This window comes from Equus przewalskii, chromosome 6 (assembly GCF_037783145.1).
Source record: "Equus przewalskii isolate Varuska chromosome 6, EquPr2, whole genome shotgun sequence".
In the NCBI taxonomy this organism is placed as follows: domain Eukaryota; kingdom Metazoa; phylum Chordata; class Mammalia; order Perissodactyla; family Equidae; genus Equus; species Equus przewalskii.
This window is the reverse complement of record NC_091836.1, coordinates 29,216,417-29,242,387: the sequence shown is the minus strand read 5'-3', so window position 1 is coordinate 29,242,387 and position 25,971 is coordinate 29,216,417. Positions and strand designations below refer to the sequence as shown.

Sequence of the window (25,971 nt, the reverse complement as noted above, 5' to 3'; positions counted from 1 at the left end):
ATGTACCCATTAAATAATGGCTCTTCCTTTCCCCGCTGCCTCCAACCCCTGGGAACTTCTACTCTATTTTCCATCTTTATGAATTTGCTATTCTAAGGACCTCATTTAACTGGAGTCATGCAATATCTGTCTTTTTGTGTCTGCGTTATTTCACTCAGCATAATGTTTTCAAGGTTCGTTTACGTTATGTAGCATGTATCAGAATTTTATTCCTTTTTCAGGCTGAATAATATTTTCATTGTTTGTATATACCACATTTTGTTTATTCATTTATCTGTCGATGGGCATTTGGGTTGTGTCTGCCTTTTGCTATTGTGAATAATGCTGCCATGAACATTGGTGTACAAGTATCAATTTGAATCCCTACTTTCAGTTCTTTTGGTTACATACCCAGAAGTGGAATTGCTGGATCCTATGGTAATTCTAGATTTTACTTTTTGAAGAACAGCCTGTTTTCCAGAGAGGCTGTACCAGAAGCTAGAATTTTTAAAAGATATTCCTTCAAGAGAAAAGGAGCCCTGGAACCAGCAATTTCCCTGAGCTGATATTTGCTGGCCTGGGGCTTGGGTTTTAGTCCATTTATATATATTTTTTGTTTGTTTTTTTAACTTTTTATTGAGATTATGACAGTTTACAACCTTGTGAAATTTCAGTTGTACATTATTGTTTGTCAGTCATGTTGTAGGTGCACCCCTTCACCCTTTGTGTGCACCCCCCCCCCACTTTCTCCTGGTAACTACTAACCTGTTCTCTTTGTCTACATATTTAACTTCCACATATGAGTGGAGTCATACAGAGATTGCCTTTCTCTGTCTGGCTTATTTCACTTAACGTAATACCCTCAAGGTCCATCTATGTTGTTGTGAATGGGATGATTTTATCCTTTTTTATGGCTGAGTAGTATTCCGTTGTATATATATACACCACATCTTCTTTATCCAGTCATCAGTTGATGGGCACTTAGGGTGCTTCCACATCTTTAGTCCATTTATATTTAATATAATTATTAAGATGGTCAGACTGAATTATACCATGTCAGAATTTGTTCTTATTTGTCTCTGTTTTCTATTTGCTTTTCTGTTTCTCCTTTCCTGCCTTGTTTTAAAAAGGTTTTCATAAAATATTTTAATGAATATATTAGAGTTTAAATAGACTTTTTTTGAGTTGAGGGGGGTGGTTTACTTTCTGGAGTCCTAGTTTACACTCAGAATCTTTAAAATCTAAAAAGTTTATCATCTTGCCATAAATGATATGACATATTAACTTACCCCAGTGTTTTTTCCATTCAACATACCTTCATATTATCTTTCTACCACCCATACCTGATGGACAAAGAAAGATAAAGGTTTTGATAGTTTGAGGAAAAGCGATTGACCAATGTGAACTGAAATGTTTGCTTTGTCAGCAAAAAACTTTCACTGAGTCACCCAGACGGTTAATAATGTGGCCTGAAAATAAATAACGGTTAATCAATAGGCTAAAACCTTGTTTAAATAGCATGAAAAGCTGTAGAATGTATTGAGGAAGGCAAGCAGTGAAATGTTAGTTTTAATACATCATAAACTTGAGGTAGAAAGTCTGTAACAAAGAATGTGTAAATAAATCATCTACAATGTATAAGGAAATACCCAGCTGAAAGTTATCTACCACAAAATACCCGCACCCAGAAAAGCATCCACTAAGATGTTTTACAGAGATCGTCTCATCATATTATAATGGTAAATCCTTCGCAGGAGTGCCTCAATACAAGAGTGTCAAGGATATTGCTAGGCACCATTAGGTCTGAATGAACAAAAACTCCAACCATCAAAATAGACTGCCAACATGTGTCAATGGAGAACTCTCTACCTACAAATTAAACTGGCAGCATTTATCCCACATGTCTGAGGACAGTGCACAATGGAGTAGCAAATGAGCTTTCTTGAAAGGAGCATTTGCAAGAGGAGAAGCAAGTGGTGACAGTCTGTCCAGTATTAAGGGTTTCTCCAAGTCGCATTCCTCCCGAGTTCCTCTAGGTGGATTCCAGAATCCGGTTGCTGCTGGAGGAGGATGAGATAGGCAGTGACAGTTCCTGTGGATCACCTCATTCCCTCTCAGTGGACAGTCTGCTCCTGGAAATATTCCTCATCAAAGAAGCCAATTTGCAGAGCACAAGTGATGACTGGGCTTGATGCTGCCTGTAAAGCTCCCTTATATTTCTGAACTGATTGGTAGAGACCATACAGTTAACAGAGCAAGGACAGGTCCAGCTGTCAGAGGCCGACCATCTCCTTGTATGCAGAGCCAGCAAGGCATTTAGGTTGTGGAGCTTAGCAGGCAGTGCAGCAGCCCGTCCCTGCTGCCACCTGTGCCCCTGCAGCTCAGCGTGTCCTGGTTATTTCTGCGTATGCAGGCACTCCAGGTGCTACCAGCCCCTGACACTCTGCTCCTAATGACAAGTTGAGCAGTCTGCTGAGGATCTGGGGCACGAGGAGCAGTCTCACTCCCCACAGCCCCTGAAACCAGCCTGGCCGCTGCAGCCAGCTCCCGCTCCTCACCCACTGCCCTGTTCGTTGCTCCACAGCTGGGAAAGGCCTTTCTGCCTTCTTTAAAATGTATGCAGAACTTTTTAGAATTTCGTTTTAACTCCTCTAGCTACGCTTGTTTGAGGAATTTTTTAGTGGTGTTTTAAAGATTACAGTATACATCTGTAACTTATCATAGTCTATTTTCAAATAGTATTGTACCAATTTTGTGAGCAATATAAGAACCGTGCAACAATATGGTTGTGTTTATCTCCTCCTCTACAGTTTGTGCTCTGTTCTGTATTTTATTTCTACAAATGCTGTAAACAGCACAAAACACTGTTATTATTTTTGCTTTAAATAGTCCATAGTCTTTAAAGGAAATTTACATACAAATGTATGTTCGTCTCTTAAGCATAATGAAGTTGGTCTTTTTTATTCACCCACATACTTCTCTTGGGTTCTTCATTCCTTCCTTCAGCTCTGAGCTTCCATCTGGCATCATTTCCCTTCAGCCTGAATAGCTCCTAGCATTTCTTGCAGTGCACACTTCTGGAGGTGAAACCTCTCCACTTTTGTCTATCTGAAAAGGTCTCTATTTTGCCTTTGTTTTTGCAGGATATATTTTGCTGTATGTAGAATTCTAGGTTGTCTTTTTTTTTTTCTTCAAGTACTTAAATGCTGTCCTTCCACCTTGTTTCTAATGAGAATTCACCAATAATTCTTATTGTTGTCTCCCTGTATGTAATATATTATGGCTACTTTTAAGATTGCGTCTTTATCTTAGTTCTCAGCAGTTGGAGTCTGATGTGCCTGGGTATACTGTTTGCTCTGTGTGTGTGTGTGCGCGCGCGCGTGTGCATGCTTATCTTGCTTGGCATTTGCTAATTGACATCTTTCAACAATTTTGGAAAATTTTCAGCCATTATCTCTTCAACTATTTCTTCAGCCCCATTTCTTCTCCTTTTCCTCTGGTACTCTAATTGTATGCATGTGTCCTATATAACTCAGATACTTTGTTGTACTTTCTATTTTTTTTTCATTTTTTGTGTTTCAGTTTATATAATTTATACTATCTTTAAGTTTTTAGATCTTTTTCTCCCTCTGTGTCCAAGCTGCTTCTGATTCCGTCAAATGGATTCTTCACTTATGGTGCCGTGTTTTTCACTTCCAGCCCTTCCATTTGATCCATTTTGATCGTTTCCATCTCTCTGCTGACGTTCCCCTGTGTTCGTGAATGTTGTTCAGCATTTCCACTAGATCCTTTAACACACTTTCGTAGTATTTAAAGTCTTGTCTCATAATTCCAACATTTGATCCACCTCTTGGTCTACTTCTTTTCTCTCGTGATCGTAGGTTCCATTTCCTTGCTTCTTTGTGTGTGAAAAGCTATGGCTGGTTTTTCCTTATCACCGACTAGGATGTACCCCTTCCTCTCTCAGCTGCTTTAATAGGATGAAAATGTCTATAAGTTTCTACTCTTAGGGGAAGGACTCTTCACTTCCTAGATTTTCAGTTCTAGATTTTACTTTAGTTAGGTTTATTTCTGACCTCAGGTCTCTGGTGGGTTACAAAAACTACGATTTTGTAGCTTATCTGGTTATTGTTATTGTTAGGGTCGCAGCAACAATCTCTTGTGACTCGAAATTGGAAGGCCTGGAACTAGATTAGGCCTCTAACGGATAGGAGGCAAAGTCTGTGTCTAGACAAGGGTGAGAAATAGAATCCAGGATTCTAGCATAAGCCGGAACTCTAGAAGGGGTAGAAACTGTAGAAAATAGCCACGCAGAGGGACACTTATCTTTTTGGGCTCAGCTCTAGGATGAGTAGGAAAAAAAGAAGAAAGAATCTCCTCTGAGAATTTTGAACCACAATCCCATGATCATGCAGGTTTGGGGACCTAATTCATGCTACCCACCTGGTCTGAATACCACCAAGCCAAGATTTCACTTTAAAGTAGCCGTAGGTTGGCACTGCCCCTATATACCTGGCAGAAGCAAAGCAAGTCTTCCCAGTATAATTCATGGAAAACATTGATTTCAGCTCTTTCTGTGTCTAGAACAGTCATGACTCATGGTCCTGAGCATGTAGCAACTCCAAAGCATTGAATGCTGGACATACTAACTTTGCTCTTTGTGCGTCCACTGAGCCCAACAAGCTGCTCCTTCTCGTCATTTTCCTGAGGAACAGACTCTAGTGTGCTCTGACAGGAGAGAAAGCAAGGAAGATCTGCACACAGTGGTTACTTAAGATTGATGGCAGGCTCTGCCCTTATATAAGCTACTCTGCCGCTTTTATGGATGTCATCACCAGTGACAAGAGCAGTGAGATTTCCATCTGGTCTGTGACCCAAGGCTCACTTTGCTGTTCATCAGATTATGCCTGAGGAAGCCAAGTTTAAGTTGTGGAAAATGAGGAAGATCTTTGTGGGCACCACCCAGATTGGCATTTTCCAGATTGCTTTGGAGCTTGGCCAAATCAATTAGCTGTTTCATCAAGTTCTGCTAACCAATGGATGTTGACTGCACACACTAACCTGGGACAGAGAGGTGTGATTTCTGCCAGAGGGAGACAGCCTGACTCCTGATGTGGCTCATGTGAAAGGCGCCAATGGCAATAGCTTTGTCACCAGGTTTCCAGCTTACTCAACTTTGGAGAAGACAACAAACCCTGGATTTCTCTGCCCCAGAGAAAGGGCACTTGCCTCTCCATTGCTAAAGACAGAGACAGAGACCATTAGCCAAACATCTCCAGATGAAAGGATTGGGGAGTTCTTTGTGGCTCATTAAGACATATTAATATGGAGGAAAAACCAAAACATTATTTTTAGAGAATTATCACCAAAGGAACATGCACTCACAACTTTTTTTAAAAAATTACTAAAACACAGGAGGACACAAGCTCTAATGAACAAAAATCAGCAGGAAAAAAAATGAACTGAAGGGTCAGACTCCCAAGATTGGTATTGGAATTATTACAGATTGTATATCAAGAATGTTTACCTAAGTTTTAGCTGCAGGAATGAAAATGAAAATCTTGAAATCAGAGTGTTGAATGAAAAAAAGCAAGTCCAACATCAGTGAAATGGATAAATGAATTTTAGTCTATTTATACAATGCAGTATCACAGGACAGTTTAAAAAATGCACTTAGAGACGTACATATATATCAACACGGATAAATCTCAGAAATAAGATGATGAGTGAAAAAGCAAGTCAGAGAAAAATACGTATGAGTTCTTTTATGTAAGTTTCAAGACCTGGAAAAATTAAATATTATATTATTTAGGGATCATATACTGTAAAACTATTTTTTAAAGTAGCTGGTAATTTATGGTAGGTTTCATGTGGGTGGGGAGGGGAGGGAAACGATCAGAGAGGAAGCACAGTTGATTTAAAAAATTTATCGGGCTGTGTTTTATTTCTTAAGCCAAGAGGTTTAACATTGCAGGTGTTGGTTTTTATTCACATTATCTAAATATATGAGTACCTTTTATTCATTATTTTATACTGATGATATTGTTTATATTTTAAAAACTCAAATCTTGTTTTAAGATCAGTAGTCTAAATCCTTGTTAGGAAGACCTCACTGAATATAAAACTGTTCTCTTTCTTGGAAGACAAAATACCAAATAGGTCCATCTGCTGGTAAATCAGAGAATCTCAAATACAGAACAGGGATTCCCCAACTGAAGGAGCACACTAGGATGTAAGGCTTTTACTCAAAATTAGCCTGTTCTAAAACCACGTACACAAATAGAAAAGAAAACAACAAACCTCAATAATCAAGTGAAGAACTCTTTGCTTTTAGAAGTGTGGTAAAATTCTTCAGTTTGTTTCTAACTTATTAAAACATTAAAAATCAACCTTTGGCAATTTGTGAGGCCCCAGCCTCCTTGATCTGCATCACTTTAAAGAGCCCTGATTAACCGTTAAGCAAAATGAGCACATGCTTAGGTGTTTTAGTTCGTTTGGGCTGCTATAACAAATTCCCGCAGACTAGGTGGCTTACAAATGACAAATCCAAGATCAAGGTGCCGGAAGGCAGATTCGGTGTCAGGTGAGCGCCCTCTTTTTGATTCATCAGTGTCCATCTTTGTTTGTGTCTCCTCACACAAGAAAGAGGGGAGGGATCTCTCCGGGGCCTCTTTTATAAGGGCACTAATTCCATTCATGAGAGCTCCGCCCTCATGTGCTAATCACTCCCCAGAGGCCCCTCCTTTTAAGACCATCAAGTTAGGATTCAACATATGAGTGTGGAGGCGGGGGACACAAATATTCAGTCTATAGCATTAAGGCACTAGAGAAAGAGGGACATCACAGAGCTCTTTCAAATTTTGATAAAATCAGTCTTAGATCAGATTTTAGAAATTCATTACATCCTGATACTTAATCTGTAAACTAGCCTTGTCATTCAGAAGCTACGTATGAGTTGGTTGGCTTTTTATCTATGTATCTATCTACTCTATTGATTGTAGATTGTAAACTCCTTATTCAATTTCTTTCACGGTTTTAGATACATTGAAGTTTGCTATTTTCCCTTGAGTTAGTTTTAGTAAGTAACATCTGCATTTGCAGGCAATTGTCCATTTTGTCTAAGTTTTCTAATTGAGTGGCAGAAAGTTGTTCACAGTATTTTTTAATTTTTTTAATTTTTTTTAAAGATTTTATTTTTTTCCTTTTTCTCCCCAAAGCCCCCCAGTACATAGTTGTATATTCTTCGTTGTAGGTCCTTCCACTTGTGGCATGTGGGACGCTGCCCCAGCGCGGCTTGACGAGCAGTGCCACGTCCGCGCCCAGGATTCTAACCAACGAAACACTGGGCCGCCTGCAGCGGAGCGCGCGAACTCAACCACTCGGCCACGGTGCCAGCCCCCAGTATTTTTTTATTTTTAAAGTCCCTGCTGCTCTCATGTCTCCTTTTTTATTCCAATAATTTTTAATTTTTTCCTTGACTTTTTCTTTATCAGTCATGTCAGGGATTTTGTTTTATTTTACTCATCTTTCAAGGCACCATCTTGATGATGGCAAATAATCTAAAGAAAGAAGAAGAAGAGAGTGAGGAAAAGGACTATTGCTTCTACCTATGGGAATGCATTTTAACTCTAGTACTGGTATTAGAACAGAAATTTCAAATAGTAGGACAAAGTGAAAAATCTATAAATATAAAGTTACACATAAAAATTTAATATATAATGAGATAAGTATCATAAATGAAATTAATGTGTATATATATATGTGTGTATGCTTATGTATATGCATATAATATATACACTTTGTAAACCTCATCAGTAAAGTACATGAACAGTCCAGTCACACAAAAGGAAAATCAACATTTTAAAATCTAATATTATTAATTATTATAGCACAAATCCAAACAGTAATAAAAATACCACTTACATCTATTGAAGAAAAAAAGCAAGTGTAATATTTAATTTGGGTACGTCTTCAAGCTAACTGGTATACTCGACATTTTAAAGAATTATTCCCTAATTCATTTTGGATCCCTATTTGACAATATGCATTAAAATCCATACAAATGATATCCATATCCTTTGTTCTAATGAAGCGTATCATAAGGATTTGTCTTAAAATAATTCAGAAGATAAACAATATTCATGATGTTTACTGTGGCATTAATTGTAAAATGAAGATTGGGAAAAACTTAAAATATTCAACAACAGAGGCAGTAGTTAGGAAAAGCATCCTCCATAAACTGGGTTGAAAATTATGTACTTCTTAAAAATTAAAAATGTGGAGTATGATGAGTGTATTTCACCATTTATTGAGCACTTGCTATGAAGCAGATACTTTATATATACCTCTAAATCTCATAATCACTCTGCCAGTTAAGTACTTTTCATTCTCAGGTTAAAGATTCTGGGTCTGGTGCTATGTGAGGTTAAGTTTCTTACTCAAGGCAGCACAGCTGCTAAGTGGTGGAGCTAGGCCTTGATCCCAGGCCAATTCAGTGTCGGCCACACCCATGGCCTGATCAAAGTGGAAAGGCTCAGCTCACAATTCCTGCTGAGAGAACGGCCTGTGGCAGCCACATTCTGTGCTATGTGATTTCTGCACCCTTTGCGCCAACCACCCTTCATACTTCCGCTAGGGCTGGGATCTCCTGTGCAGCAGCCAAGCCAAGGTCAGTCTACGATATGGTAGCTCCTGATATGGTCTGTCATGGAATGCTCTGCTAGAGAAGAGAGGAGTTATCTAAATTTTCATTCTTATTAGTTAATTTTAGTAAAAGCGAGCAAATCAGGCATTTGTTGGGAGCTGAAGCTGGGAGAATGTGAGACAAGTGTCAAGGGCATTTAAGAATGCTCTCAAGAACAACTGCTTACTGGTGAGACAGAACTAGACTTCTGGATCACCTGTCATAGAAGGACTGAGGCGGGTTCAAATTAGGCAGAAAAAAATCATCAAAATGTGAAGTAAAGGGAAATAGTTGTTGTCCACATTAAATTCTGCAAACAGTGCCTACATCTTAAAATCATGTTTGTTGCATAATCTAGTCCCTTCATGAGCTTGCCATTTCTCCAGGCTCATCTCTCAACTCTGGCTAAGCCACACAACTTGTGTGTCTACAAGTATACTTTGCCAGCTGTCAATTATTGCCTCTCAGCCCCAAATTCACTCTTTGGCCTGAACAAATAAGTACATGAACTAATGCTGTGCCCTCTCTGGAATGCGTTGTCATTTGTCTAACTTATTCCCTTGCATCCTCCAAAACTTGGCTCAAGAGAAACTTCCCCTAAGAAGCTTTCCATGATCTTTTCCATCAGACTGAATTCACCCGAGCACAACTCCATGGAGACCCTCTTGGGCATGACAGCTTTATATCAAAAGAGGTCAGTCTGAGTAACCGGCAGACATGAAATAAGTAGAAAACAGAAGGGAGGACTAAGTAGCAGCTGTTACAAGGACTGACTTGGGAACCGATGTAATATCAAGCCCTAAATATGCTAGAGGAAAGTGCTCCCTTGAGAAAGAGAGGCAGGCACTTGGGTTACAATCATTCGCACATCCCTATTTTACCTCCTGAGTTAAGGTAGATAGTTTTTCGTTTTTGTTTTTTTTTTGCAGAAGATTAGCCCTGAGCTAACGTCTGCCGCAAATCCTCCTCTTTTTGCTGAGGAAAACTGGCCCTGAGCTAACATCAGTGTCCATCTTCCTCCCCTTTACATGTGGGACACCTGCCACAGCATGGCTTGACAAGCAGTGTGTAGGTCTGCACCCGGGATCTGAACCTGCAAACCCTGGGCCGCCAAAGCAGAAGGTGTGAACTTAACTGCTGTGCCACCAGGCTGGCCCCAAAGTGGATAGATTTTAAGACCATATCTATATCTATATCTATATATAATTATATCTTAATGTACACGTATATATAATTGAAAGCCTGAAATGGACAGATGTTTTTATCCATTTGTAACTGGGGCAAAACTGATCTGGTTCTAAATTAATGAGAAGGACACACTGCAATAGCAATTTGTGTTTCAAACAATTCTTGCAGCAACCGTCTGTATTACACAAATCAATTTGACTCTGAAACTGCAAGGCAACACTTTCTCAGAGTCTTGCAGAGAATCCAACTTTGTCTGGCTTACCAATTCGTGAGCAAACTTATATACAAAATTTTAAAAGCTGGCTCGGGACTCTAGTATGAGGTGGAAAAATAGTAACAGCATTTTGTATTCACGTGAGTAGAATATTTGTTCTAAATGATTAGATCATTTCAAATTATTCTCTCATTCATTTACACCGTATTATCAAAGCTGAGAAAGTATAAATAAATATTTTAGAAGTGTGATTTGGTAAGGAGTGTTCCCGGCAGCCTACAGTAGTTTGAACAGACGTGGGTATTGTGATTTGCACGTCCCTAGTTCCTTCAATTCAGAATTTTTGTTTTTTTACCAACTGATTGTTTGAGATCACACCAAGTTTTATGTCTTTATCTACTTATTTATCCAAGATCTACGAAACACTGAGCTCAGAACAAGAAATAAACAGAATCTTAAGACTCCAACTTTGTAACACAAGAAACACAGCTTGATTATTCTTTTTTCCAGCCTTATTAATATATAATTAACATATAACATTGTGTAAGTTTAAGGTGTGCAGCGTGATGGTTTGATACTCGTATACATTGCAAAATGTTTACCATCATAAGATTAGTTAACACGTCCTCCCTCTGACCATTTTGTTGTTATTGTGCGAACATTTAAAATCTACTCTTATAGCAGCTTTCAAGTATGCAATGCCGTCCTTTTAACTCTAGTTGCCCTGCTGCACATTAGATGCCCAGAGCTGATTCCTCTTATAACTTGAACTTTGTGCTCTTTGACCAACATCTCCTCATTTCCCCCACCCCTAAGCCCCTGGCAACCGTGGTTCTGCTCTCTGCTTCTATGAGTTCAGCTTTTTTTGGATTCTACGTATAAGGGAGATCAAGCAGTATTTGTATTTTTCTGCCTGACTTATTTCACTCAGCATAATGCCCTCAAGAGCCTTCCACGTCGCCACAAATGGCAGGATTTTCTTCTTTCTTGCGGCTGAATAAACATTTCATTGTATATATACACCTTATTTTTTTATTTCATTCGTCCATTGATAGACACTTAGGTTGTTTCCATGTCTTGGCTGTTGTGAATAATGCTACAATGAACACAGGAGTGCAGATATTTCTTTGAGATACTGATTTCATTTCCTTTGGCTATATGCCCGGAAGTGGGCTTGCTGGATCACACAGGAGTTCTATTTTTAATTTTTTGAGGAACCTCCATACTGTTTTTCACTGAGGTCGTACCAATTTACATTCCCATCAAAAATGCACAAGTTTTCCCTTTTCTTCGCATTCTCAATGACACTAGTTATCTCTTATGTTTTTGATAATAGCCATTCTAACAGATGTGAGGTGATATCTCATTGTGGTTTTGATTTGCATTTCCTGATGATAAATGATGTCGAGCACTTTTTCATGTACTTGTTGACCATCTGTATGTCTTATTTGGAAAAATGTCTACTCAAGTCCTTTGACCATTTTAAAATCAGATTATTTGTCATCGTTTTGTTTTGTTTTGCTGTTGAGTTGTATGAGCTCCTTTTATATTTTGGATATTAAATCCTTACCAGACAGATGGTTTGCAGATATTTTCTCCCATTCTCTGGGTTTCATTTTCATTCTGTTCATTGTTTCTTTCACTGTGCAGAAGCTTTTTAACTTGAGGTAGTCCTACTTATTGATTTTTTTCTTGTGTTGCTTGTGTTTTTGGTGTCATATCAACAAAGCCTTGCCAAGACCAATATCAAGGAACATTTTCTCTATGTGTTTTGCTAGAAGTTTTATGGTTTCAGATGTTACATTTAAGTCCTTAATCCATTTCGAGATAGTTTTTTGTGAGTGATGTAAGATAGGGGTCCAGTTTCCTTCTTTTGCATGTGGTTATCCAGTTTTCCCAGTACCGTTTATTGATGAGACTATCCTTTCCTCACTGAGTATTCTTGGATTCCTTGACAAATATTAATTGACTGTATATGTGTCAGTATATTTCCAGGCTCTCCATTCTGTTCCATTAGTGTCTGTTTTTATGCCAGTACTCAAGTGTTTTGATTCATATAGCTTTGTGATATAGTTTGAAATCAGAAAGTATGATGCCTCTAGGTTTATTCTTCTTTCTCTATTCTTCTATAGATTGCTTTGGCTATTTGGGGTCATTTGTAGTTCCATACAAATTTGAGGATTGTTTTTTCTATTTATGTAAAAAATGCCATTGGAATTTTGATGGAGTTTGCATTGAATCTATAGATGGTTTTAGATAGTGTGAACATTTTAATGATATCAACTTTTCTGATCCATGAATGTGGAGTATCTTTCCATTTATTTGTATCTTCCTCAGTTTCTTTCATCAATGTCTTATAGATTTCACTTCCTTGGTTAAATTTATTCCTAAGTATTTTATTCTTTTTGGCTTGTATTTGTATTCTATTGTAAGTGGAATTGTTTTCTTTATTTCTTTTCAGGTAGTTTATTGTTAGTGTACAGAAATGCAACTGATTTTTGCATATTGCTTTTGTATCTTGCAACTTTGGTGAATTTGTGTAGCAGTTCTAACAGTTTTTTGGTGAAGTCTTTAGGATTTTCTATATATAAGATCGTGTCATCAACAAATAGACAATTTTACTTCTTCCTTTTTGCTTTGGATGCCTTTTATTTGTTTATTTTTTTCTTGCCTAATTGCTCTGGCTAGGACTTCTAGCACTGTGTTAAATAGCAGTGGTGATAGTGGGCAACCTGGTCTTATTCCTGATCTTAGAGGGAAAGCTTTCAACCTTTCACTGCTGAGAATGATGTCAGCTGTGGGTTGTTCTCTGTGGCCTTTATTATTGTTGAGGTGCGTTCCTTTGATCCCCACTTTGAGAGTTTTTATCTAGAAATGATATTGAATTTTGTAAAATGCTTTTTCTGCATCTGTTGAGATGAACATATGATTTTTATCTTCCATTCTACTAATGTAGTGTGTCACGTTTATTGATTTGCATATGTGGAACCATCTTTGCATCCCAGGGATAAATCCCACTTAATCATGATGCATGATCTTTTCAATGTGCTGTTGAATTCAGTTTGCTAGTATTTTGTTGGGAATTTTTGCACCTCTATTCATCAGGGATATTGGCCTGTAGTTTCCTTTTCTTGTAGTGTCCTTGTCAGGCTTTGTTATCAGGGTAATGCTGGCCTTGTAAAATGAGTTGGGAGTGTTCCCACTTCTTCAGTTTTTTGGAAGAATGTGAGAGGGGTTGATGTTAATTCTTCTTTAGATGTTTGGTAGAATTCATCTATAAACCATCTGGTCATGGGCTTTCCTTTGTTGGGAGGTTTTTGATTACTGATTCAGTCTCCTTGATCATTATTGGTCTGGTCAGATTTTCCTTCTTTTTTTTTTTCTGCTTTTTTCTCCCCAAATCCCCCCCAGCACATAGTTGTGTATTTTTAGTTGTGGGTCCTTCTAGTGGTGGCATGTGGGACACCACCTCAACATGACCTGATGGGCGGTGCCATGTCCACGCCCAGGATCCGAACCAGCGAAACCCTGGGCTGCCGAAGCAGAGTGCACAAACTTAACTACTAAGCCACAGGGCCAGCCCCCTAGATTTTCTATTTCTTCCTGATTCCCTCTTGGTAGGTTGTACATTTCTAGGATTATTCCAAATTCTTCTAGATTGTCCAAATTTGTTGGCCTGTAATTATTTATAGTTGTCTCTCAGTTGTAATGTCTCCTCTTTCATTTATAATATAACTTATTTGAATCCTCTACTTTTTTTCTTGGTAAGTCTAGCTAAAGATTTGTCAATTTTGTTTATCTTTTCATAAAACCAACTCTCAATTTCATTGATCTTTTCTATTGTTCTATTTTCTTTTTTTTTTATTGAGTTATTGATAGGTTACAATCTTGTGAAATTTCAATTGTACATTAATGTTTGTCAGTCATGTTGTAGGTGCACCACTTCACCCTTTGTGCCCACCCCCCACCCCACCTTTCCCCTGGTATCCACTAAACTGTTCTTGGTCCATAGTTTTAAATTCCTCATATGAGTGGAGTCATACACAGATTATCTTTCTCTTGCTGGCTTATTTCACTTAACATAATTCTCTCAAGGTCCATCCATGTTATTGCAAATGGAATGATTTTGTTCTGTTTTGCAGCTGAGTAGTATTCCATCGTATATATGTACCACATCTTCTTTATCCATTCGTCTGTTGATGGGCACTTAGGTTGCTTCCACGTCTTGGCTATTGTAAACAGTGCTGCAATAACCATTGGGGTGCACAGGACTTTTGGGATTGCTGACTTCAGGCTCTTTGGATAAATACCCAGTAGTGGGATGGCTGGATCGTATGGTAGTTCTATTTTTAGTTTTTTGAGGAATCTCCATACTGTTTTCCATAGTGGCTGCACCAGTTTGCATTCCCACCAGCAGTGTATGAGGGTTCCTTTTTCTCCACAACCTCCCCAATATTTGTTGCTATTAGTTTTAGATATTTTTGTCATTCTAACGGGTGTAAGGTGATATCTTAGTGTAGTTTTGATTTGCATTTCCCTGATGATCAGCGATGATGAGCATCTTTTCATGTGCCTATTGGCCATCAGTATATCTTCTTTGGAGAAATGTCTGTTCATGTCTCCAGCCCATTTTTTGATTGGGTTGTTTGATGTTTTGTGATTGAGTTGCGAGAGTTCTTTATATATTAAGGATATTAAGCCTTTGTCAGATATATGACTTGCAAATATTTTTTCCCAGTTAGTGGGTTGTTTTTTTGTTTCAATCCTGTTTTCATTTGCCTTGAAGAAGCTCTTTAATCTGATGAAGTCCCATTTGTTTATTCTTTCTATTGTTTCCCTTCTCTGAGAAGGCATGGTGTCCGAAAAGATCCTTTTAATACTGATGTCAAAGAGTGTACTGCCTACGTTTTCTTCCAGAAGCCTTATGGTTTCAGGTCTCACCTTTAGGTCTTTAATCCATTTTGAGTTTATTTTGGTGAATGGTGAAAAAGAATGGTCAATTTTCATTCTTTTACATGTGGCTTTCCAGTTTTCCCAGCACCATTTGTTGAAAAGACTTTCTTTTCTCCATTGTATGCCCTCAGCTCCTTTGTCAAAGATAAGCTGTCCATAGATGTGTGGTTTTATTTCTGGGCTTTCAATTCTGTTCCATTGATCTGTGCACCTGTTTTTGTACCAGTACCATGCTGTTTTGGTTACTGTAGCTTTGTAGTATGTTTTGAAGTCAGGGATTGTGATGCCTCCCGTTTTGTTCTTTTTTCTCAGGATTGCTTTAGCAATTCGGGGTCTTTTGTTGCCCCATATGAATTTTAGGATTCTTTGTTCTAATTCTGTAAAGAATGTCATTAGGATTCTGATTGGGATGGCGTTGAATCTGTAGATTGCTTTAGGTAGAATGGACATTTTAACTATGTTTATTCTTCCAATCCATGTACATGGAATGTCTTTCCATCTCCTTATGTCGTCATCCAATTCTCTCAGAAAGGCCTTGTAATTTTCATTATATAAGTCCTTCACTTCCTTAGTTAAATTTACCCCAAGGTATTTTATTCTTTTTGTTGCGATTGTGAATGGTATTGTATTCTTGAGTTCTTTTTCTGTTGGTTCATTACTGGAGTATAGAAATGCTACTGATTTATGCAAATTGATTTTATTGCAACTTTGCTGTAGTTGTTGATTACTTCTAACAGTTTTCCAATGGATTCTTTGGGGTTTTCTATATATAAGATCATGTCGTCTGCAAACAGCGAGAGTTTCACTTCTTCCCTCCCTATTTGGATTCCTTTTATTCCTTTTTCTTACCTGATTGCTCTGGCCAGGACCTCCAGTACTATGTTAAATAAGAGTGGTGATAGAGGGCATCCTTGTCTTGTTCCTGTTTTCAGGGGGATGGGTTTCAGTTTTTGCCCATTGAGTATGATGTTGGCTATGGGTTTGTCGTATATGGCCTTTATTATGTTGAGGTAGTTTCCTTCTATGCCCATTTTGTTCAGAGTTTTTATCATAAATGGCTGTTGGATCTTGTCAAATGCCTTCTCTGCATCTATTGAGTTGATCATGTGGTTTTTATTCCTCAGTTTGTTGATGTGGTGTATCACGTTGATTGATTTGCGGATGTTGAACCATCCCTGTGTCCCTGGTATGAATCCCACCTGATCCTGATGTATGATTCTTTTGATGAATTGCTGAATTCTGGTTGCCAAAATTTTGTTTAGAATTTTTGCATCTATGTTCATCAGTGATATTGGCCTGTAGTTCTCTTTTTTCGTGGTGTCCTTGTCAGGTTTTGGTATCAGCGTGATGTTGGCCTCATAGAATGTGTTAGGAAGTGTTCCATCTTCCCTAATTTTTTGGAATAGCTTGAAAAGGATAGGTATTAAATCCTCTCTGAAAGTTTGGTAGAATTCCCCAGGAAAGCCATCTGGTCCTGGGGTTTTATTCTTTGGGATGCTTTTGATTGCTGTTTCAATCTCTTTCCTTGTGATTGGTCTGTTCAAATTGTCTGCCTCTTCTTGAGTGAGCTTTGGGAGATTGTAGGAGTCCAGGAATTTATCCATTTCCTCTAGGTTATCCATTCTGTTGGCATATAGTTTTTTGTAGTATTCTCTTATAATCTGTTGTATTTCTGCAGAGTCTGTTGTTATTTCTCCTCGCTCATTTCTGGTTTTGTTTATTTGAGCTTTCTCCCTTCTTTTCTTTGTAAGTCTGGCTAGTGGTTTGTCAATTTTATTTATCTTCTCAAAAAACCAGCTCTTTGTCTCATTGATCCTTTCTACTGCCTTCTTCGTTTCAATAGTATTTATTTCTGCTCTGATTTTTATTATTTCTCTCCTTCTGCTGACTTTGGGCTTCATTTGTTCTTTTTTCTCTAGTTCAGTTAGGTGTGCTTTAAGGTTGCTTATTTGGGATTTTTCTTGTTTGTTAAGATGTGCCTGTATTGCGATGAATTTTCCTCTTAATACAGCTTTTGCTGTATCCCATATGAGTTGGTATGGCATGCTATCATTTTCATTTGTTTCTAGGTATTTTTTGATTTCTTCTTTAATTTCTTCAATGATCCATTGCTTGTTCAGTAGTGTGTTGTTTAGTCTCCACATCTTTGTGCCTTTCTCAGCTTTTTTCTTGTAATTAGTTTCTAGCCTTATAGCACTATGATCTGAGAAGATGCTTGTTATTATTTCAATTTTTTTAAATTTGTAGAGGCTTGCCTTGTTTCCCAACATATGGTCTATCCTAGAGAATGTTCCATGTGCACTTGAGAAGAATGTGTATTCAGCTCCTTCAGGGTGGAGTGATCTATATATGTCTATTAAGTCCAATTGTTTTAGTTTTTCATTCAGCTCCACTATTTCCTTGTTGATTTTCTGTCTGGATGATCTGTCCATTGATGTGAGTGGGGTGTTGAGGTCCCCTACTATTATTGTGTTGTTTTTAACATCTTCCTTCAGGTCTGTTAATAGTTGCTTTATGAATCTGGGTGCTCCTGTGTTGGGTGCATAGATATTTATAAGCGTTATTTCTTCTTGATGAAGTGTCCCTTTGATCATTATATATTGTCCCTCTGTGTCTCTCTCTACCTGTCTTATTTTGAAATCCACTTGGTCTGATATGAGAATTGCAACACCTGCCTTTTTTTCCTTGCTATTTGCTTGAAGTATTGTCCTCCACCCCTTCACCCTGAGTCTGTGTTTGTCCTTGGGGCTGAGGTGTGTTTCCTGGAGGCAACAAATTGTTGGATCTTGTTCTTTAATCCATTTTGCCACTCTGTGTCTTTTTATTGGAGAGTTCAATCCGTTCACATTGAGAGTGACTATTGATGCATGTGGACTTAGTGCTGTCAATCTGTCGCTCATTATCTTGTTTTCCTGTGTTTCTTTTCCTGTGTGCTTTAGACTACCCATTTAATACTGCAATATCTTATGCTGGATTTCTTAGATTTTCCTTATCTATGATTTGTGATTCTGTTCTGTACTTTATTTTAGTGTCTACCTTGAAGTTTGTATTTAGAATCTCATGTATAATATAGTCTATTCTCTGGTGGTCTCTTACTTACTCGACCAATACTGATTTCGACCCTTTGCTCTTCCCCTCCTAAATAATTATTTTCATTTTTTATTCCAACTCGTCTTATTAATTTTTAGTTAGAGTGCTAAGATCGTCCTTGTTTTGGTAGTTTCCTTATTTTTACCCTAATGCTATAGTTGAATCTTTGCTATCCTGTTCTGGTTCTATCCATCGGTCTCCCTAGTCTGTGGCTTGTGTCCCCTTTCTCCCTTTTTTCTTTTTTCAAGTATGAGAGCCTTCTTGAGGATTTCTTGTAATGGAGGGCTTTTAGTTACAAATTCCCTTAACTTTTGTTTGTCTGGAAAAGATTTAATTTCTCCCTCATATCTGAAGGAAATTCTTGCTGGATAGAGTATTCTTGGCTGAAGGTTTTTATCCTTTAAAGCTTTGAATATATCACTCCATTCTCTCCTAGCTTGTAGGGTTTCTGTAGAGAAATCCACTGACAGTCTGATAGGGGCTCCTTTATAGGTTATTCTCTTTTTTTTCTTATTTCCCTGAGTATTCTTTCCTTATCATTCCTATTTGCCAACTTTACTATTATGTGCCGTGCTGTGGGTCTTTTTACATTGACAAATCTAGGAGATCTAAAACCCTCCTCTACACACATTTCTCCATTGATCCCTAGATTTGGGAAATTCTCTTCAATAATTTCATTAAGCACACTTTCTGCTCCATTTTCCTTTTCCATATTCTCGGGAATTCCTATGATCCTTATGTTCTTACTCCTCATTGAATCCATTATCTCTCGGAGATTTTACTCATTTTTTTTAATTCTTAGTTCTCTTTCTTCCTCTGTCTGGCGCCACTCAGCCTGTCTGTCCTCGATTATGCTGATTTGCTCCTCTAGGTTGTCTACACGGGCATTCAGGGAATCCGTATTCTGTTTTATCTGGCCCATTGTGTTTTTCATCTCAAGTAATTCTGTTTGATTCTTCTTTATGGTTTCAATCTCTCTTGTGAAGTAACTCCAGAAGTCGGCTTGTTTCTCTATCTTTCTCTCTACCTCATTGAGTTTTTTGATTATAGCTGCTCTGAATTCATTATCACTTAGTTTACCTAATTCCAAGTCCTCAGCACTTAATTCTGTGTTTTTATTGTTTTCCTTCTGGTCTGGGGCTTTTATAAATTGCTGGATGGTAGAGGAGCGGTTTTTTCTCATGGTGGTAGAATTCAGTTGCAGTTACAGCCTGTTGCCACTAGATGGGGGTCGAGAGCGGCGTGTTAGCTCTCCTTGGGGCAAGATGGCTGTGCCCACTGGCTTTGTTAGGGGGGAGGGGCTGTTACTCACACGCGCCGGTCTGGGTTTAGATCAGTTCTGTTCTCTGGTCTCCCAAGGCCCTTGATTTATAGGGTCCCCACGGACGGAAGCTTTCCCCCCGTCAGCGGGTCTCCACTGAATCAGCGGCAGGAGTCCTGGATGATCCCCCGGTCGCGGCCCCTCCCCCGCTCCTTCCCGACCCGCGCCGCAGCGATCGCAGACTCCAGGGGAGGGAGCGATGTTCTCTCCTACCGTTCCAGCGCCTCCAAAGGTGTAAAGCTAGGTTTATGATCTCTGCCTTCTTGGTATTGTAGGTCTCTAACGAGCTGGCATTATGTTTATTCTCTGAAATTCAGTTCTTCCAATCTTTTGTTGTATTTTGGAGGGGAGAGAATCCCGGGTCAGCTCCCCCTGCCATTTTGCTCTGCCCTCTTCTGCATTGTTCTATTTTCTATTTCACTTATTTCTACTCCGATCTTCGTTATTTCCTGCTTTCTGTCGACTTTGGACTCTGGGCTAAGTTTGTTCTTCTTTTCCTGGTTCCTTGAGGTGTAAAGTTATGCTGTTTATTTGAGATCTTTCTTTTTTCTTAATTTAGGCATTTATTGCTCTAAACTTCCCTCTTAGAACTGTTTTTGCTTCATTCAGTAAGTTTTGGTATGTTGTTTCCATTTTCATTTGTTTGAAGATTTTTTAAAATTTCCCTTTTGATTTCTTTTTTGAGTCACTGGTTGTTCAGGAGTGTGTTTAATTTCCACATGTTTGTGAATTTTCCAGGTTTCCTCTTCTTATTGATTTCTGGTTTCATACCATTGTGTTTGGAAAAGGTACTTGGTCTGATTTCAGTCTTTTTAAAATTTCTAAGACTTGTTTTCTGATCTAACGTGTGATCTATCCTGGAGGATGTCTCATGTTCACTTGAGAAGGATGTGTATTCTGCTGCTGTTGGATAAAATGTTCTGTATATTTCTGTTAGATCCATTTGGTCTATAGTTCAAATCCAATATTTCCTTCTTGATTTTCTGTTTTGATGATCTAACCATTGTTGAAAGTGGGGTATTGAAATTTCTGACCGTAATTGTATTGTCTGTTTCTCCCTTTATATCTGTTGGTATAAGCTTAACATATTTACGTGCTCCAATGTTGCTTGCATATAGATTTATAATTATTATAGCCTCCTGATACATTGACCTCTTTATCATTATATAATGACCTTCTTTGTCTGTTGTTATAGTTTTTGACTTAAAGTTTATTTTGTTTGATACAGATATAGCTACCCCTGCTCTCTTTTGGCTTCCATTTATGTCAAATATCTTTTTCCATTCCTTCACTTTGAGCCTGTATATGTCCTTAAAGTTGAAGCGAGCCACTTGTAGGCATCATGTAATCGGGTCTCATTTTTTTATCCATTCGGTCACTCTACGTCTTTTGGAGAATTTAATCCATTTACATTTAAATTAATTACTGTTAGGTAAGGACTTACTAATGCCATCATGTTAATTGTTTTCTGGCTGTTTCGTAGTTCCTTTGTTCCTTTCTTCCTCTCTTGCTGTCTTCCTTTGTGAACTGATGATTCTCTGTAGTGGTATACTTTGATTCCTTTCTTGTTATCTTGTTTATTCATACTATAGATTTTGGCTTTGTGGATACACTTATGATTACATGAAACTTCTTATAGGTAGATATAACAATCTATTTTAAGCTGATAACAACTTAATTTCAATCACATATAAAAACTCTACCTTTTTACTCCTCCTCCTCATCCCAGAAATTTTAATATCTGTAGGATCTGTAACATAGAAAGTCACCACTTCCAGACTTTATGGACTGACTTTGGTAAGGAAACACCTACCTGTGGGTGGGGCATGCTGGAGCATGTTGTGACCCTGAATCTTGTGAGGCAGGGCACCACGTGAGGGGGCTTATGATGGCTCCAGGTCCAGGGGTCATGATGTCTCGTATAAAAAAGAAATAACTTTATTATTTTTATGCCATGATTTATGTGTTTTTATATTGTGTATTCATTAACAAATTATTGTAGCTATGGCTACTTTTAATACTTTTGTCCTTTTAACTTTATAATACTAGAGTTAAATGATTAACACACCGCTATGTTACAGTATTGGAGTATTCTGAATTTGACTACACACTTTTCTGGTGTGTTTTATATTTTCATGTTATTAATTAGCCTCCTCTCATTTCAGCTTGAAGAACTCCTTTTGGCAGGTGTAGTGGTGATGAACTCCCTCAGCTTTTGCTTGTCTGGGAAAATCTTTTCCTCTCCCTCATTTCTGAAGGACAACCTTGCCAGATAGAGTATTCTTGGTTGGCAGTTTTTCTTTCAGCACTTTGAATATATCATCCTCTTCTTTTCTGGTCTGTAAGGTTTCTGCTGAGAAAACCGCTGATAGCTTCATGAGAATTCCCTTGTAAGTGACAAGCTTCTTTTCTCTTGCTGCTCTTCAGATTCTCTCTTTGTCTTTGATTTTAGACAATTTTATTATAATGTGTCTTGGAGAAGATTATTTGGGAGGAGTGTTTACCTCTCATAGGAGCTGGTTTGCATTGTCTGCTTTAACAGGAGAGAAGGCAGACTAGGTGGGTACAGATGCATGCAGACTGGTAGATTTGGTCATGGGAGACTGAAGGATTGCTTATCTGATGGCTGTTTTTCCTCAGTGAATTAAGAATGAGTTGGGTAGAAGGGCCTGGAGGCTTAAGGAGAGAGATTAAGTTGGGAAACAGTCTCTGGAGAGAGGGAGAATGAATTCAGTAGAAAATATAGTATGATGGTCTGGTTGAGATGACTGACCATTGGAGGTTTTTTGGTCATTCATTCAGAGGGAAACCAATAGGCACAGGTGTGTGGTTTTCGCTGTCAATGTTCATCTTCTGGGTCACAGGCACATAATACACAGATTCTTGTATTTAACTAAGATAGGTATTTTCCAGGTGACTGTGCAAGAAAAGCTGGGCAAAAGGTTTTAGCAAGATTGCAAGGGAGTAGTTATATAATGGACCATAGACTCTAAGTTACGGGATGAGGGAAGTGATGACAAGAGGGTTGTGATGGATAGAGGAAAAGTATTTAGGTCAATAGATTGCAGGCTCTGCCAGGATAAGAAAACTGATGGAATGGGAGTATATGAGTTGGAAAGCTAAGAGGTGGTGGTCCAGTAGTGCAAAGCTTAAAATCAAGTTTTGGTTCCTTCTTCAGATGAATGACGGTGGAAATGATGGCTGAGGTGGGGTGGAGGTCAGAGACCTAACACTCCAAGGCTTTGGATAGATCATGTCATGCATTTTAAATCACCAGGAATGGTGACAGGAGTAGAAATAGAAAGGACAGTAGTATCCAGGGCTAGAAGTGTAAGTAAATGAGAGTGAGTGACCAGGTGGGAATCAGTAGGTGACAATGACAAGGAATGGGAGCAGGTGTAAAGTTTGATGGCTTGCTTGTTTTCATTCCTAACCACTAAATACTAATTCCCCCTTCACATAGTTTTTGAGGGTGGAGAGAAGGAGGGAAAACAAAATAGATGTTATCTATGTTTTTAATGTGTTGGATTTTCCTCTTGATATTTGACTGACTTTACGTCCACCTTGAATCACCTAATCACGTTTTGCTGGATGAGTAAAATTTTGAGAGAGCTTTCTGCTGATGGGGTTAGAGGTGTTTGGAAGGATTTTCTTAATGATTACCTCATGCAAGCAGCCATTTACAACACTGTGAATGAAACTGCCACTGAAGAGATTAAAATAACTTAGCTGAGCCTTGGGGACTATGTTATGTGTGGTTCAAAGATCCAACTATTTTTATCCAGTGTTGTGCCAAGACCCCATTTACCTGCATGAGGCAGACAGGCATTGCCAACATCCTTATTTCTATTTGTGGTATCCCTCAAATAAAAAACTGTTTATTATTAATCAATATAATATTAATAATTACCATTTATTGAATGCTTGTGTGTGCCAGACACTCTACCACGTATAATACTGATACTTAACGTTAATTGAATGTTATTGTGTTCCTGGCATTTATGTTTTGACTGTGTATCTAATTTACTCTTCACGGTAGCCTCATGCAGGGTTAAGGCTAAGATGAAGAGATTACAGCTCACAAATTCTTGCCTAAGATCTCACAGTTATTAAAAACTGGATATAGATGGGGTTCAAAAGTCTGGTTGAGTGAAGTTTATGGGTAAATGCTATGCTCTCTTTGCCCTTATGACATACCTTACTACTTACAAAGGTGACTTGTCCTCATGAAGGTTATCGCCCAGTAGAGGGAGGTAGATCTGTAAGTAAACAGATATAAGACTTCATGATGGGTGCTAGGACAAGGACTCTCATTAGGATAGTAGATAGTAAGTGATGAGTTCAAGAGACATTTCAAAAGAAAAATAGTCAGCATTTAGAGGATTAAGTAGTTGCCTGGCTACAGTAACCAGCTCTTAGGTGGTGGGCTCCTGTCGCAAGGCCTTTCTTCTGTACTATTCTGAATATCACTGCTAGAGTTCATCTTCCTGAGACATCTGCACCTAAAAACGTGCATTTGTTCCATTTTCCCTATTTTTTTGTGTCCAAACATCCGTGCTTAGCTTTTAATTCCCACTCTTTTTCATGAAATTATTTTTAATATCTCCAACAGGAGTGAAGACACGTGGGGATTCCTGTCTCAGACTCCTTCCGACTTCTCCTGGGAACTGCCCTCCCTCCTGTGCACATAGCCACCCCTCCCACATTGGCTTCCTCCACATGGCAGGAAACAGGCCACCAGCGCTCCTGGGTTTGACATCTATTCCTTTCTCCCACAGGAGAGGATGGACTCTTCCTTGGTTCCAATGCTAAACCCTGGGTTGGGACTTCGATGGGCTTAGTTTGGGTTAGGTGTAGACCCCTGAAAAAATGAATCATAGCCAGCAGCAGACAGTAGGAGGGTGACAGGGTGGGGGCACATTCTCCTACGTAACCCCAGTACAAGGAGCATTGTGTCCAAGCACTGAGAGACAGAGAGAGAGAATGATAGAGCAAGTATGGTTTATTTGCTAAGTATGTCAACATTTGGAGAATCTCGGGAAAAGATACAAGATATATCTTCTAAGGTCTAAGGGAATTCTTTGAACGATTTTTGAACTTTTTTATGTCTAAAATTATTCCAAAATAAAATTTTTTGTAATTTTTATAATATGTGCTTTTTACCCCCCAAAAATAAGGTAAAATAAAGTCTTCAAAAAATGGCATTGGGGACGGGGCATGTATGCTCCCATTTCCACAGGACATATCATTCCCATCGCGCTACGCTTGGCTTTATACAGGTACCTTGATGAGCCAGCTCCTGAAGGTGCTTCATGTGATGTGCCGTTATAATGACCTGACTAAGGAGGACATTGAACACTGGGTTTAGGGATTTTGATGTTATTTTATATCAACAAGCGGGTCACTGGAGGTTTGAACAGAAGAGCAATATTATTTAGGAAAAATTCCATGTGGAGGGCAATCTGGAAGGGGAGCGACTCCAGGGAGATGTAAATGCGTAATTGGCCATGGAAAAGGAAAGAAATCGGAGCTAAATTTTAAAGAATTGACAGAATTTGGCTACTGCTGGTGATAGCATTAATGGAAAAGGGGGACACTGGATGTGTTGTGGAGATATATGAATATAGAGAATTAGAGAGTCTGATGAATAGATAGGGCCAGAGAGGAAGCAGAATAGTTTTATCTTGGACAGATTGAGTACGGGGTGCCCAAAGATGTTGGGGGGATAAATCAGGCATTCAGGTAGAGTGCAGTCTCTGGCTCTGTAGGAGATGCAGATTTGGAGACAGTCGTATGGAAGTGATAGGTGAGACTGTGGGAAAGGGTGGGGTTGCCCATGGAGGCTGGGTAAGGTGAGATGGGGTGTGGGCCAGGGAAAGAAGCTTAAAGATAACGGTAGATGAAGAAAAATCAGTAAAGGGTATTGAGAAGCAGACCTACCCCTGTAGTCCCAGATAATCCAGATGTGAGTGGGATAATATTTTAAAATATTAACCAAAGCATTTCCTGCATCCTTACCCCATCTCCACTTCCTATGTACTATGCTTGCCCCTCCAGGCTACAGCCAGTGCTTTCTCATTTTATGCCTTGGGAAAGGGGTGATCAGGCAGGGTTTCAAGTTTCAAAATATGAGGTTCAACTCTTAAAACTCAACCATAAGAAAACAAACAGAGCAATTTAAAAATAGGCAAAAGATCTGGGCAGACATCTCATAAAGACGATCCACATATGGCAAGTAAGCATATCAAAAGATGCTCAGCATCATTTGTCATTAGGGAATTACAAATTAAAACAACAAGATACCACATACACCTATTAGAATGGCTAAGATTCAAAACAAACAGAAAACATGGTGATGTGAACTGCTGGCAAGGACGCAGAGCAACAGGAACTCTCTTTGGTTGCTGGTGGGAATGCAAAATGGTGCAGCTACTTTGGAAGACAGTTTAGCAGTTTCTTCCAAAGTTAAACATAATCTTTCTATGAGTAAATTGTAATTTTTGAATCGGAAAACAAAAATACAACTCAAAATGGATTAGAGGA

At 38.6% G+C, this 25,971-nt stretch overlaps 3 long non-coding RNA genes across 4 annotated transcripts in view; all 3 read left to right on the top strand.

Annotated features, from left to right (window-relative positions):
• Window positions 1-25,971, top strand: part of LOC139084092 (uncharacterized) — an 89,206-nt gene that overhangs the window by 27,589 nt on the left and 35,646 nt on the right. The gene's annotated exons all lie outside the window — the stretch shown is intronic.
• The window catches only part of LOC139084094 (uncharacterized), a 28,035-nt gene continuing 10,585 nt past the window's right edge, over window positions 8,522-25,971 (top strand). The window contains exon 1 of the long non-coding RNA XR_011541378.1: window positions 8,522-8,647. This is a non-coding gene — a long non-coding RNA (uncharacterized lncRNA). The remainder of the gene's footprint in view (window positions 8,648-25,971) is intronic.
• On the top strand, window positions 19,355-24,479 carry LOC139084095 (uncharacterized). The gene is made up of 2 exons (XR_011541379.1): window positions 19,355-19,660; window positions 24,041-24,479. It is a non-coding gene; the product is annotated as an uncharacterized lncRNA (long non-coding RNA).